Here is a 12,750-nt window from a genome sequence, read left to right as displayed (position 1 = left end):
CCAGGGCTCTGTGCCAGCTTGGGCAGTAGGCACTGCCAGGCTCTCCTTAGTCAGTGAGGTCACCAAGAGGTGTTGAGGGATGGATCCCTCAGGGCATTCAGGCTTCCACCTCCATCCCTTACAGCTCTGTGTGTGACCCAGGTTCACAGGGCAGGCCCAAGACACTTCCCATGAGCTTTTTCTTTTCCTTCAGCTCTTCTTTTTGAGCCTCATGCTGATTTTTTTGTTTCACTTTCCCATGAAACTGTCGGGTGACCGAGGCAGCACTCCCATGAATCTTGCTGTGTTGCAATTTCATTCATCCTGCTTAAAACTGTTTCTCTCAGCATGGCTTGGGAGTGGTAAAGAGCCAGGACAAAAGCTGAGCAAAGGCAGCAGCCCACCTCCTTTCCTGGGCTTGCACATGCCTCTCAGCATCCCTGGCTCTGGCTGCTTCCCCCCATCCCAAACTCTGTGGGATCCCTTTGCTGCTTGGATTTGGGGAGCACCAGAGGAGGATGGAGATGCCGTGGTGGTTTTGGTCTGGATTTGATCAGGAGTTGGGATGGGAATTGCATCATCTCAAGTGCCTGTCCCATCCCACTCCTCCATCTTGGGACAGCAGGAAAAGAGCATCTGAAAAAAGTGACAAAACCTCCCAATATTTAGATTTTGAGCAGCGGTGTCTCTGTGGTGCACCTGGTGCAGTGGCTTTGCACCCCAGGGCTCCAGATTTGACACCTCTTCCCCCCTGGGCACGGGGATGCCACCCACTCCAGATGCCCAAAGCACGTGAGGTGGCAGGAAGTGGCTTTGTCCCCAACCACAGCCCAGCCAGGCACTGAGGGAGGCCAGGGCTTGCCACAGGGTGACAGATCAGCGGTGGCAAGTGAGAACAGGGGGTGTTGGGAGGTTTTCTCCTTTCCTTGCTCTGGCAGGGTTCAAAACAACACCATGAGACACAAATCTTCCTCCTGTAAGAGGAGTGACAGTGGAAAAGGGAGATGATCCAAAGGCATAGTGGTGGTTCCAACCTCTGCCTTCATGTTTTGCTTTCCATGTGCTTAATTTTTTTGTCTGGCCAGCCCTCCTGACTTGGGAGATGCTGGAAAGCAGCTGCATGACCCTGACTGGTGATAAGGTGGTTGCCAAAAGAGCAGCAGGGCTGGGCACAGACTCCTTGGCACCAGCAACACAGATAGCTTAACTTTGGTGGGGCAAGCACCCAATTAAAACTTGCAGGTGCAGAGTTCTTCCCCTGGCCACCTGCCTCCGTGGGTGCTTGAAAAATTGTGTTCAGGAGTAATTGAGCTTAATTAGAGCTTGAATTCCCTGGAGCTGGGATGCTCAGAGATGCACAGGGGACTGAAATAATCTGATGGGGCAGTTCCCTCCTAGGTCTCTGGGGTTTTCCCTCCTCTGTCTGGGGTTTTATTCATGGGATCTCATGTTGTCCTTTAAATGGGGATGGAGTTTTTTCTCTGGGATTGCTGGCTTTGGTGTTGTACCTCACTTTTCTGACTCTCTGGGAAAATGGGATAAAGGGGACGGAATGATCAAAAAGCCTTTGTGCTGTCCAGGGAGATGAGGAATAAAGGTCACTTTAGTCATCACAATGACGATAAAATGAATATACTCTTGACCACAGGCTCCTGGGATCCTAAAGAGAAATGGGCTTTGCATGGAGACTCCTAAAATGAGACTTAAAATCAGATTCCAGCAAGTGTGATCACAAAGACCCCTCAGTCTAAAATCAAGGAGTGCCTGGGTGCTCCCAATCCCTGTCCCATTGCATTCAACCCCTGGCAGGTCATCATTGGCCACTGCCAGCTGTGGGGGAGAGCACCCCAGTGACCCTTTGTCCCTCTAGTCCCACAGGAATATTCAGAAAATTCCCCCCCATCCTTCTTCCAGCACTGGGTGAGCGTGCCAGGAGAGGCAGTGCCAAAACAAGCTGGGGAGGGCCAGCACAGCGATAAAAGCTTTATGAAAGGGATTTATTCCTCCATGGCTCCTTGGATGGCTGCAAGAGCCTTTCCCCAGGAGAGTTGTACCCCCAAGAGCAGCCTGAGCCCCCAGGCCTGGCTCTGCTCTGTCTTGCTTGATTTCCACGGGGTGCTTGGGTGGTTTAGGAGAAATATGATTCATGAACTCCAGTGTGATAAGGATGAGGGAGGAAAGAAAAGCCACGTCAACCTGAAGGAATGTGGCTGGTAGAGAGCCCAGCCTGTGGCTGGCAACAGCCCTGGGAGAGAGGATCAGGCATAAAAAGGGACAAGATGAGAACATGTGCCGGAAAAAATGGCTGAAAGCTTCCCATCCCTGCTTCAGGGGCTCTTGTCCCCCAAATGCACTGCAGCCTGAGGCCATGGGATGGCTCCAGATAAACTCCATGGACATGGATCAGCCAGACTTCCTAACTGGGGTAATTGATGGCCCAAGCTGCTGTGTTTGCACTGGGCTGACTGTGCTCCCGAGGCTCTGCATCCCTGAGAATCAGGAACCAGCGTGGGGTTAGGAGCCAGCCATCCCAAAGCAAGCTCCTGAGGGGAGCATTGTCCCTTTGTCCCCCTGCTCTGCTGGGCAGCTCCGTGTGCCTGCTGGGCACATGGCTTGGGCAGCCAATGCCATGCCCAGATTTCCTTCACCGGTGGGAATGAGGGTGGCAGGGAAAGCCCTGACCCGGTTCTCGCTGCCCCCTGTGCAAACACACCACGATTGCCATCCTGGCAAACACAGCTCCTTTATAAAGGCAGCAAAGTTTGGCTGTGATGAGAGAACACGGCCATTATCAGAAAGAATTCCAGCTCTGGGATGTGCCAAGGCACACACAGGCAGACCTCTGCCCCCTGTTCCCATCCAGAATATCCTTCCTGAGGGCGGGGAGCTCCTGCTCTTGCAGCAGCATCCCCAGGGAGTCTGTATCCTGCATACCCTCGGGCTGAGTGTGCTCTGAGATGTTCAGGGTGGATGTTATTTACAGCAGCAGTTGTCATCGATAGCAAATCGCTCTTGGTGCCGGGAAAAAGCTGCTGGGGTGCTGGCAGGGTGCGGGCAGGGTGCAGCCGGAGCACCCAAATGCCTGCAGCCCGTGAACCCCGCCGGTTGCCTCGGCACAAAGTCAATATTGACCCTTGCACGCAGCGCCACTCCCGCTGCCACAGCAGAACAAAGCCCAGCGCGTCCCTCCAGCACCGCCTCTCTGGGCCGCCTCTTTAAAAGCAATCAGCATTAAATTGTTAGGTCTGCTGCGGCTTTGTTGGAAGTCAAATACCTGGGAAAAGCCGTAGAGAAAGAGAGCTTCAGCTGCTCTGCTTCTTACTCCTCACCCTTCTCTCCCTCCCCTGACCCAGCATCCATCCTCTCCCAGAGCACCCATCCAAGCTGCATCGCTGCAGGGAAGAGGCATCACTTCACATCCCTGTCACATCCCCAGCTCCTCGGAGGGCACTGTCGTGCCAGAGCCGGGACATGGGAACTGGCAGCACCCCAGGGAAATAAAAGCTGAAGTGCTTTGAAGGCTTGGCCTCCGAAGGGGGAGGGTGATGGGGGAGCGGAGAGGAACCAAAACCCAGCAGCGGAGGAACAGGCGGAGGGCGAAGGGGAAGTGAAAGCAGCTGTGATTACTGAAGGCTCAGATGTGAAAGAGTGGGAGCACTATCTTGGGGCTCTCACTTCCCTGTCTGTGCAGGTTTTCTTGGCTTTGGGCTCTTTTTAACCCCGTTCCTGTCTTTGCTCATAAATTCCACCCTGGGGTGGGTGGGGAGGTGAGTGCCACATGTGCCACCAGATTTTGGAGTCTGGGGACTGTCGAGCATCCCTGGATGGTGGGGTTTGGGGGGAAAATCCACATCTCTGCATGGTGGGGTTTGGGAGGGGTCACCCAGCATTCCTGGTCTGCTAAGTTTTGGGGACTGTTCCCTGCCAGGGATGCAGATATATCCAAGCTACATCACCCCTCTCCATCCCCTTTCCATCCCATGGCACCTGGGCTGCATCTGCATGTTTGGCCTCCAGATAAGGAGGTATTTTAGTCTTTTAAGCAGACTCACAAATATGTGGTCCCTGTCCCTGAATATTTTCTGCAGGACTGAGCCCTGGTGGTGGGGCAGAGTGGGGTGTTTGGGTACATCAAGCACCTCAGTAAAAGCCTTTTTAACGTGGAACACCATCACCAAGGGTTGAAAGAGCTCCTAGTCTGGTATCAAGCAAGGGTTTTCTTTCTCAAAAACTAGTAAGTGATGCTTCCTCTAAATGGTCCTTATCCCTGCAACCTCCACACTTAGTTTTGGTTCACAAAATTCTGCAGGGGTGTGGATTTAAGCAATTTAACAGCACTCATTAAAACCCTGCAGACACACACCCACACACACCCCACCCAGCCCCATCCCTGGAAAGTCAGCATAACTCAGCGGTGACCTCGGCTGGGCTGTGTGACTACTGTCCTCTGTGGGACCTCAAACCTGGGCTTAAAGTTAAGCCTGGGATTAGAGGCTGTGCTGAAGCCAGCAGGGTGAGCCCCTCGCTGTCCTGAATCAGCAGTGGCCGCACAGGGAAGCCCCAGAGCAGGCAGGAGGGAGTCTGGCAGCTCGTGGGGTGTTGGATGCTCCAAGGAGGGAGCTGGTCAAGGGTCCCCTGAGCTGCAGGGGACAGAAATCCCAGTGAAATTAACACCACTCCCACTGGGTTTAACCCACTTAAACCTCTGTGCCTTGTCCTGGTGTGGAAGAAGCACCCTCATTCTCCCCCAAAATTCTCCCAAGGCTGTCTGCCTTCCTTTTAAAGCCTAGTTTTTCTCTTCCCTCTGCTCTTTTAATGCTGCTGGGTCCATTTACCCCAGTTTAAGGACGGTATCGTTTCCTCTATACCGTCCTTAAATTCCATCATTAACAGGTCAATGCAGTCGGTCCTGTTCCAGGGCTGGGGAGGGAGACAGCTCCTGCTCCGTGCTGAGGAGGGGATGCAGAAGTGTTAAAAACGAGAGCAGGCTCCCGGTACTAAAGTGATTTCAGCATTTATTATAATAAAAATAAAGGCCTAAAGCAAGGGGGGCCGAGCAGGAGCGTTCCCTCGAGGATGCTGCAGCGCTGGGGCTGCTCCGCAGTGATGGCCCCGGTGTTCCAGGTGGAGCAGCAGGGGCTCAATGGGTTAGAAGCCCCTTTTAATCCTGTTTTTTGTCCCTTTGGATTGGTTTCTTTTCGGATCCTTCATTTGCATGAAGGTTTGAGGCGCCTGATTGGCCCATTACTGTTCTGTCCAGGCTGGCTCGTTTCACTTTACTGAAACTGAAATACTGCACTTTACTGAGTACAGTATTTCTTATAACTACCCTTTTACAATATAATAACCAAACTAACAGTACGTGTTTAACAATTATCAACTATTTTACAACAGTTTCTAACCTGTTTTTAACAGAAGGAAACATCTGGGGACTTTCCCTTTGAAATAAACCAACACAAGAAAGAAAGGATAATATAATTAGGCAGAAGAAAAGCCACTCCCTAAAACCCAGCCCCTTTCATCCCTCAGGGAGATCACAGGCGAAGCTGGGTCAGATGTGCTGGGACACTTCCAGGCTTGGAGTGTTTAAATAGAAAGGTTATGTACTCGGGAGATTCATTTCATCTCTTAATTGCTTGTTTGTTTGTTTACATGACTCGGGAGCTCTTTTCTCCTGTTGGCTTTGCTGGCTCACTCAGCTGCTGAAAATCCCGGCCGGCCGCGTCCCCACCCGGCCAGTGCCGGGCACGGGGCTGTCCGTCTGTCCGGCTCCTCCCCATGAGCCCTTCCCATGCCCCGGAGGCAGCAGCCCTCCCGTGGCACCCAGGTGTGCCCCTGGGATGCTCCAGCTGAGGCTCCACCGTGCCAACATCTCCTCTGCCCTTGTGGAAAATAGGAGATGGTGGGGATGGATCCTCTGAGCCAGGATTTGAAGATTTCCCTCTCCCGAGCATCCTCCCAGGCCCAGCAGAGGATGAGATGCAAAACGCCACGGGTTTGGGTTTGGTTTTCTCCCTGGTTTTGGTTCTCTGCTGGCTTCAGCCTGCACAAAATTTTGGAGCAAAATCAGCTTTCCCCCACCATGGCCCTGGAGAGGAGTTTTAGAAATACCTGGAGAAGTGCAACAGCTTCTCTCTCACCCCCCTCTCTTGGCTATATATATATTTTATGCTAATTTTCTCTTGGTTTTATCTCGGTTTATGTTAATTTCCCCATATCCAAGCGTGCCCAGACAATGGGCACGAGGTGCCCCGGGGCTCTTTGGCCCATCGAGTGTCCTGGTGGCAGATGGTCCCCTCCACCTCGTGCTTGGATGGGAGAACCTCTTTCCATCGAACCTCTTTCCATCCCCCTCCCTGGAGCCAGTGGATCTTTATCTCAGCCTGGCATCCATCCCTGGAGGGGAGAGGGGAAGCTGCAGCTCCTGGTTGGGCAGATAAGGAGCAGCCACCCAGAGGGATCACTGGGATGACCTTGGGAGGAGCAGCCTCGGGGCGATGGGGAAGCCGAAGATAAAGGAGGGCATCGTGCCCAAGATGAGCTGGCACCAGCACCCTCGAAATGAGGGAAGTGTTTCCAAAACAGGCGGCTTAGCCCCAAAACACGTCCCAGCTCCTGCGGCTCTCCTGGAACTGATGTCAGCAGTGGCCACGGGTGTTTGGGAGGAGCTGATGGGCGTCAGTGCAAGAATGTGAGGATCTGGGGCTTTTTTTCCCATGGGTTTTTGGGTTGCAAATGTGTTAACATCTGTTTTTGGGGTTTTTTTTTCTTTCCAAAATCAATCCCTTTCTCAATCTTTGCTGGATGCAGAGGAATACACATTGCTAAGAGCTCAATCAGAGCCTCTGCTCCTCCTCCTCTTCGTCCTCCTCTCTCTTTCCTCCCTTTGAAGTCTGCATCAACACTGATAATTAAAACCACGTTTGGGAGAAATTTATTGATTTATTCTCTGGAATTTATTTTTCCTCCTGGACTTTTGAAATGCTGTCATGGAAAAGGACTTCTCCATGTGCTGCCCACACGTTTTTGTGGGGATATGATGGAGATTTTAGGGATGCCATTTGCTTTTGTTAAAATTTTAGAAGTTTAATAGTAATGAAAATAGTAATAATAATTAGGACAATAAGTCTGAATAAAACAAAAAGCAAAGGATTACTGACATAGGGTGCCTGGCACTCTGCCACAAAGCACACTTTGCTAACAAAGGATTTCCCCTTAAAAGCAATAGCCTATTGCATATTCATAGATCTCATACATGATTCAAACATTGCTTTCAAACTAGGGGGTTTCTGCTTAATTTCAGCTGCCCCCCCTCCCCATCTTGTAAATCGACCTTCTTGGTTCCTCAAAGTCTGAGCTGTCCTGATAAGGAGGCAATAATTCTTCTCTTGGGATCTTGGTGTCTGTTGCTGTTATCTCTATCCACATAGGATAATGCGAAGAATTTCTTGATTATCTTTTCCATTCCTTGAGCTAGGAATGAAAAAGTATACAAAATAATACAAAAAGTATCTTACATCACGTAGTTTCTATTTTAATATCATGCTGTAGCCTAAAAACCATATTTATCACACTACTTAAAAGAGATTAATACAGAATAACTTTCCAACATAACACATCTAATATTCATTTTAATATTTGCAAAGAGCCAATAATGCCATATGCATTTTTCACAGCACCAACTTACAACCATCCCAGGCTGTGATGGTGTCTCCAAGCTTTGAGGCTGTGAGAGCATCCTGTGCTGCCTCCCCAGTCTGTCCCTGATCCCTTGGAGTCAAATCCACCAGGACACAGCCCCAGGCCATCCACTGAGCCCCATGAGATGTTTGGAGCAGCAAGGAGGTTGGGAAAGCAGGAAGCCTCCAAGCTGGTGGTGGCCTGAGGTGGTGGGATGGGAGGACCAAAGGCTATGGGGGATTTTTCCCTTTTGCTGCAGGGAAAAAATATGTCAGGATGTGGTGATGGGATTACCCAGCCAGGGCCATGCTGGGTAATGGAGCCTTCTCCAAAAATTCATCATTGTTTGAGGCTGAAAAGTCCTGCTGGGGCTAGAAGGCCCAAGCTGGAATTGTGAGCTGGGAATCACCTTCTGGAGAGCAGATGGGACCCTGCCCTGAGCATAATTCTTCTGCTGGTGCTGAGCTTTGATGAGAAAGTGCTCAGTGGGTTTTGGGACTGTGGAAAACAGCAAAGACTCATCCAGGATTTTCCTGGGCTGGGATTTATGTATGCCACTGGCCAGCTGATGAAAAGTCTGGAAAACCCAGGACCTGCCATGTCTTGCAGAGCCACTGGCTTGGCGCAGGCAAAGCCCAAGCCACTAATTACCTGCCTGAGGACAAAAAACTTGTGGATTTGTGTTTTCTTAGTGTCTGTTCCAAGGAGGTCCCCATCCAAGTGGCACCAAGAGTGCCCCAGGGAGATCTGGCGTCCTTCTGGAGAACATGCAAAGCAGGAAAAGCTTTGAAAGCCAAGAGGAAGACGAGATCCCTGAGTGTCACTGAGCATCTCCTCCAGGCCTGGCTGATGCAATGTGAGCCCTTCCAAAGCTGGGATGCCCTGGGAAGTCCCCAGGAACTTTGGTAGCATCAAGGCCAGCTGCCAGCTGGGGCTGGGGAGTCCCCAGCCCAGGGGCAGATGCTGAACTGGAGCCAAGCTGTGGTTCCCTGTGGGAAGGGCTGATCCAGCTGCTGTGAATCAGATGGCATCAGATATCCCTGAGGGAGGGTCAGCCAAGAGTAAACCTCCTTCTAACAGGTTTCCATGAGCTGCAAGATGATGAGGACATGGAGTTGGGTTGGGGAAGAGCAAGGCAGGGGGTCATTTCAGCCCTAACCCTGAGCAGCCATTCCTCTCCTCTCCCTGGCATGATGAAGCCATGCCTGAACTGGCAGTGGGGTTTATCCACCACCTCCTCATTCCCAGCCCTCTCTCCTGAGGGTTTCCATAATAAAAACCCTGCTGAGGGAACTGGGGTCATCCCCAACATCAGTGTCCCAGTAACAGAGGGATGGGAAAGGACAGATTGTGCATCCAAGCAGTCAGCTGGGGCATGTCCTGTCCCACACTGGGCTGGAGAAGGTCCTGCAGCCCCATCCAGGGATTCTGCAGCAGGCACAGCCAGAGCCTCACTCATTTATTGTTATTTTCTTTTCCTTTGCAGGCACTGAAAATTGCTGCGTGGGAAGAGAGGTGTCTGAAGGTGATGAATGGCTTTGCTATGTTTGCCAAGGAGATGTTTTCCTTTGATGGGCACCAAAACACCTGGGCTTGCCCTTCCTGGCTGGAAGAGTGAAATTCCCTAAAACAGCTCACAAATACAGGCCAAATCAGTAGTTTCAGGAGAAAAAGAGGAAGGCTGGAGGTGCCATTGCAGAGGAGGGGAGAAGCCAGGCTCAGCAGTCTGAGGTATGTGATGTCCATGTGCTGCATCTGTCCCAGCCAAAGGGATTTTCCAATGACCTGGATGTGAGCAGGGCACACTCTGTCCCTCCCACCAGTCCTGGCTCAGGGGAACTGGGTTAGATAAGCATCCCTGAGTTTGGAGGAGGAGAACCACACTGGGATGGAGGCTCCCAGGTCCCAGGGGTGCAGCACCCCAACCTCAGCTCCTTGGTTTGCGTGTTGAACTCGAGGTTTTCCCATAACAGGAAGATTGTGGTGTTGCCTCTGCTTCCTTGGTGGAGCAGCATGTGGGCTGTGAATCATGCCTTGGACAGCAGAAGGGAGATCTTCAGGGCTTGCTCCTTGCTCCTCTAAACATCCATCCCTTCATCCATCCATCCATCCATCCATCCATCCATCCATCCATCCATCCATCCATCCATCCATCACTCCCTCCCTCGCTAAGCCATCCCACCAATCCCAGGTGCTCCCTGTCATCCCAAGCTCTCTGCCACTGCTGCTTTCCTCCCTGAGGGTGCGATCACAGGGAATCGGGGCTGTGGATGTTGGTGCACATTGTTTATCCTGGTTTATCTGCTCTGTTTGGGATGTATTTGTACTTTCTCATGGTACTTCTGAGGAGCAGAACCCAGACAGCTGTTGGGCTGGAAAAACTTCAGTGAACTGGCACAGATGGATTTCTTCAGAGAAATATTTTTAATCAGGGAAAAAAAGGGATATATTTATAACATTTATTTATTTATTTATCTATTTATTTATTTTTAACAGCTTTATTTATTTTTTTTTTTAACTTCTTAGCTGGTTCTTCAAGGCATTCCTCCCCCAGCAGCATCCCGTGGTGAGAAGTTCCCTGGATGAGCACGCAGCCTTAGCTCACCTCTGCCAGGGCAGGGACCTGGCACTGGAGCATCACCAGTAATTTTCCACCCGTCTCCACGCTGTGGAAATACACCCAGGCATGGAAAAAGCCTAGAAGGGAATAAAGAAGACACTTGGCCAGTAGAGCTTGGCCAGCTCCCAGCTCAAGGAACAGCTTCAGGTTCATCCCCAGCTCTCCAGTGCTTGGCAGGCTTGGCTGTCTCAGCTCCTACAAACGGGACAGGCCAGCAGCATTCCTGCCAAAAGCCCGGGTGCTCCAACAGCTCCCTGCACCCACGGGTTAGCTGCAAGACAAAAGGGGGGGAAAGTGGCCTTTTTGTGGGGTTTGCTTGGGATTTTTTCCTTCTCACCGCAGAGAAAAGGAGAAGGAAATACTTGGCACGGAGGGCGGAGCGGAGCGAGGGGCAGCTTGGGGACAGCGGGGATGTGGCAGTGGGAGGCGAGCGGGCCCTTTATGAGGCTTTAATTACTCCAGCCAAAACCCACATTAGCCTGATGAGTGAAAAGAGGTTTTTACGAGGGCAATAAGATGTCCCAGCCTGCCGGGGCGGTGATTGCCAGCCCGTGGCCTCGGGCTCTCCGTGGTGCTCCTGCTGCAATCCGACTCCAGCTCGGCAAGAGGGTCCGGCCGAGGTTTCCCAACCTCGCGGTGCTAATCCCTCTTACCTCAGTGGTGCAGCAATAACCCCCGGAGCCAGCAGCACCTCCCACTGCCGGCGGCTGCAGAGCACGCCGTGTTCCCAGCCAGGGCTCCTCACACCCTGCACAGCCCCGGCAAACAAGGGCGGCTCCCCAAATCCCACCAGCATCCTTCCCCCAGCAGCTCTCCTTGGAAAACACCCTCGAAGAGTCACTGTCCCCAGCCCACTTCCTTGAAAACAGGCTGGGAAGGGGGCACCAAGGGCACAGTGACCAAGGTCTGTGATACCCTCATGAGTCCAGAGAAGATAAGTGATGAGAGGGTGATGACTCACTGCCTCTTGTGCAAAACCCAGCACCATCCAATGCATCCAGCATGTCCAAAGATGTTTCTCCCAATGCATCCAGCATGTCCAAAGATGTTTCTCCGTAGGATATCTCCTGACAGGAGAGGATGAGGGTGGCTTCAAAAAGCAATTCCTGGACGAGGAAACCACCCAGGACACCAAGACCACTCACTCTGCTGGGTGTAAAAGCTCATTGAGGTCTGATGTTTTTGTGGGATCTTCTGCTTCAGCCCATGGTTGTGGAGGAAGAAAACCAATCAGCAAGGGTTGCTCCCACATCCAAGGGACAGGGAGTTCCTGGGGACAGGTTGGCCAAGGGTTGGCCAAGCTGCAGGGTCAGGAGGGGGTTATTTGGTAGAGGTAGTTATAAAGGAAACAAGATAACTCCTTTCCCAAGGTGCCTGAAGAGAGTTGAAGACACCAGGATTTAGCTCCTGGGAAGAATGAGTCAGTCACAGGGGTGACCACAAGGATCTGTTATCACAAGGATCTGTTATCGGTGGAAAATCTGTCTCATGAGGGCATCAAAGCAGCTCCTTGTGTGCCAGAAGGAAGGGGGAAGGGGAGGAAAGGAGGACAAAGATCTTCAATGCCAGGCAAGGAGAGTTCTGTGTCCCCCAGCCCCTCTGGGATGGTGCAGGAGGGGGTTCAAAGCCCTGTGTCCTTCCATTTGAGAGCTTCTTCAGCCCAGGGGCTGGGGCAGCTGTGAGGGGAAGGTCTCACTGACAGCACTAGGGAGCCAGAGCTGGGCCCAGAGTGTGTTACTCACCCCGAAACTATGTGAGTAAACAGAGAAGGCTCCTCTTCCTGGTCCCACCTGCAATTAGCCTGCAGACTGGAGCAGAGGAGCCTGAATGCACCCTGGCAGGTCATGGGGATGCTCTGCTCTCTCCTCTGCTGAATTGTCAGGCCAAGCCACCCAGGAGAGGAGGATGGTGAAGCTCCAGTTGGCCTCCTGGACCATCTCCTCCTATATGGAGCTTCTTGCAGATGTCCCACCCGGAGAAAAGCACCCCTTTCCCATCACCGCTGGTGTTTTTATATGGGAATAAATCACGTGGGACTTGATTTTCTTCATGGTGGAAAAAGCCCATTCTTTATTCACATAACTCCTGTTTATACAGTTTTACACACCTTGTGTGTGACTCCAGTGGGTTAGTAGCTTTCCTGTCAATTATTGGTTAGTAACAAGTTGCTATTCTGTATTGATTAGTCACTCAAACCCCCGGGTGTGCATGCAGGAAAGCTGTTAGTGAGAGATACTTTTCATTTTTCTACCTAATGGTGTAAAAACGGTTTATACAGGTGCCAGTTGTTTTTCAGCCAGGAATAGATTGTTGTGCTAACAAACTGCTCACAACAGGATTGCTTTTACATGGGAACTTGGAAAGTGCCTTAGAAGAAATGACAGGCTAGCCAGAGCAGGCCTGATTTCATGAAGCCTTTCTTTATGATTTTTCTACCTTACTGCAACATTTTTATAACCTGTATCACTATT

This window comes from Ammospiza nelsoni, chromosome 14, assembly GCF_027579445.1.
Source record: "Ammospiza nelsoni isolate bAmmNel1 chromosome 14, bAmmNel1.pri, whole genome shotgun sequence".
NCBI classification, from domain to species: domain Eukaryota; kingdom Metazoa; phylum Chordata; class Aves; order Passeriformes; family Passerellidae; genus Ammospiza; species Ammospiza nelsoni.
Note: the sequence above shows the minus strand (reverse complement) of the source record.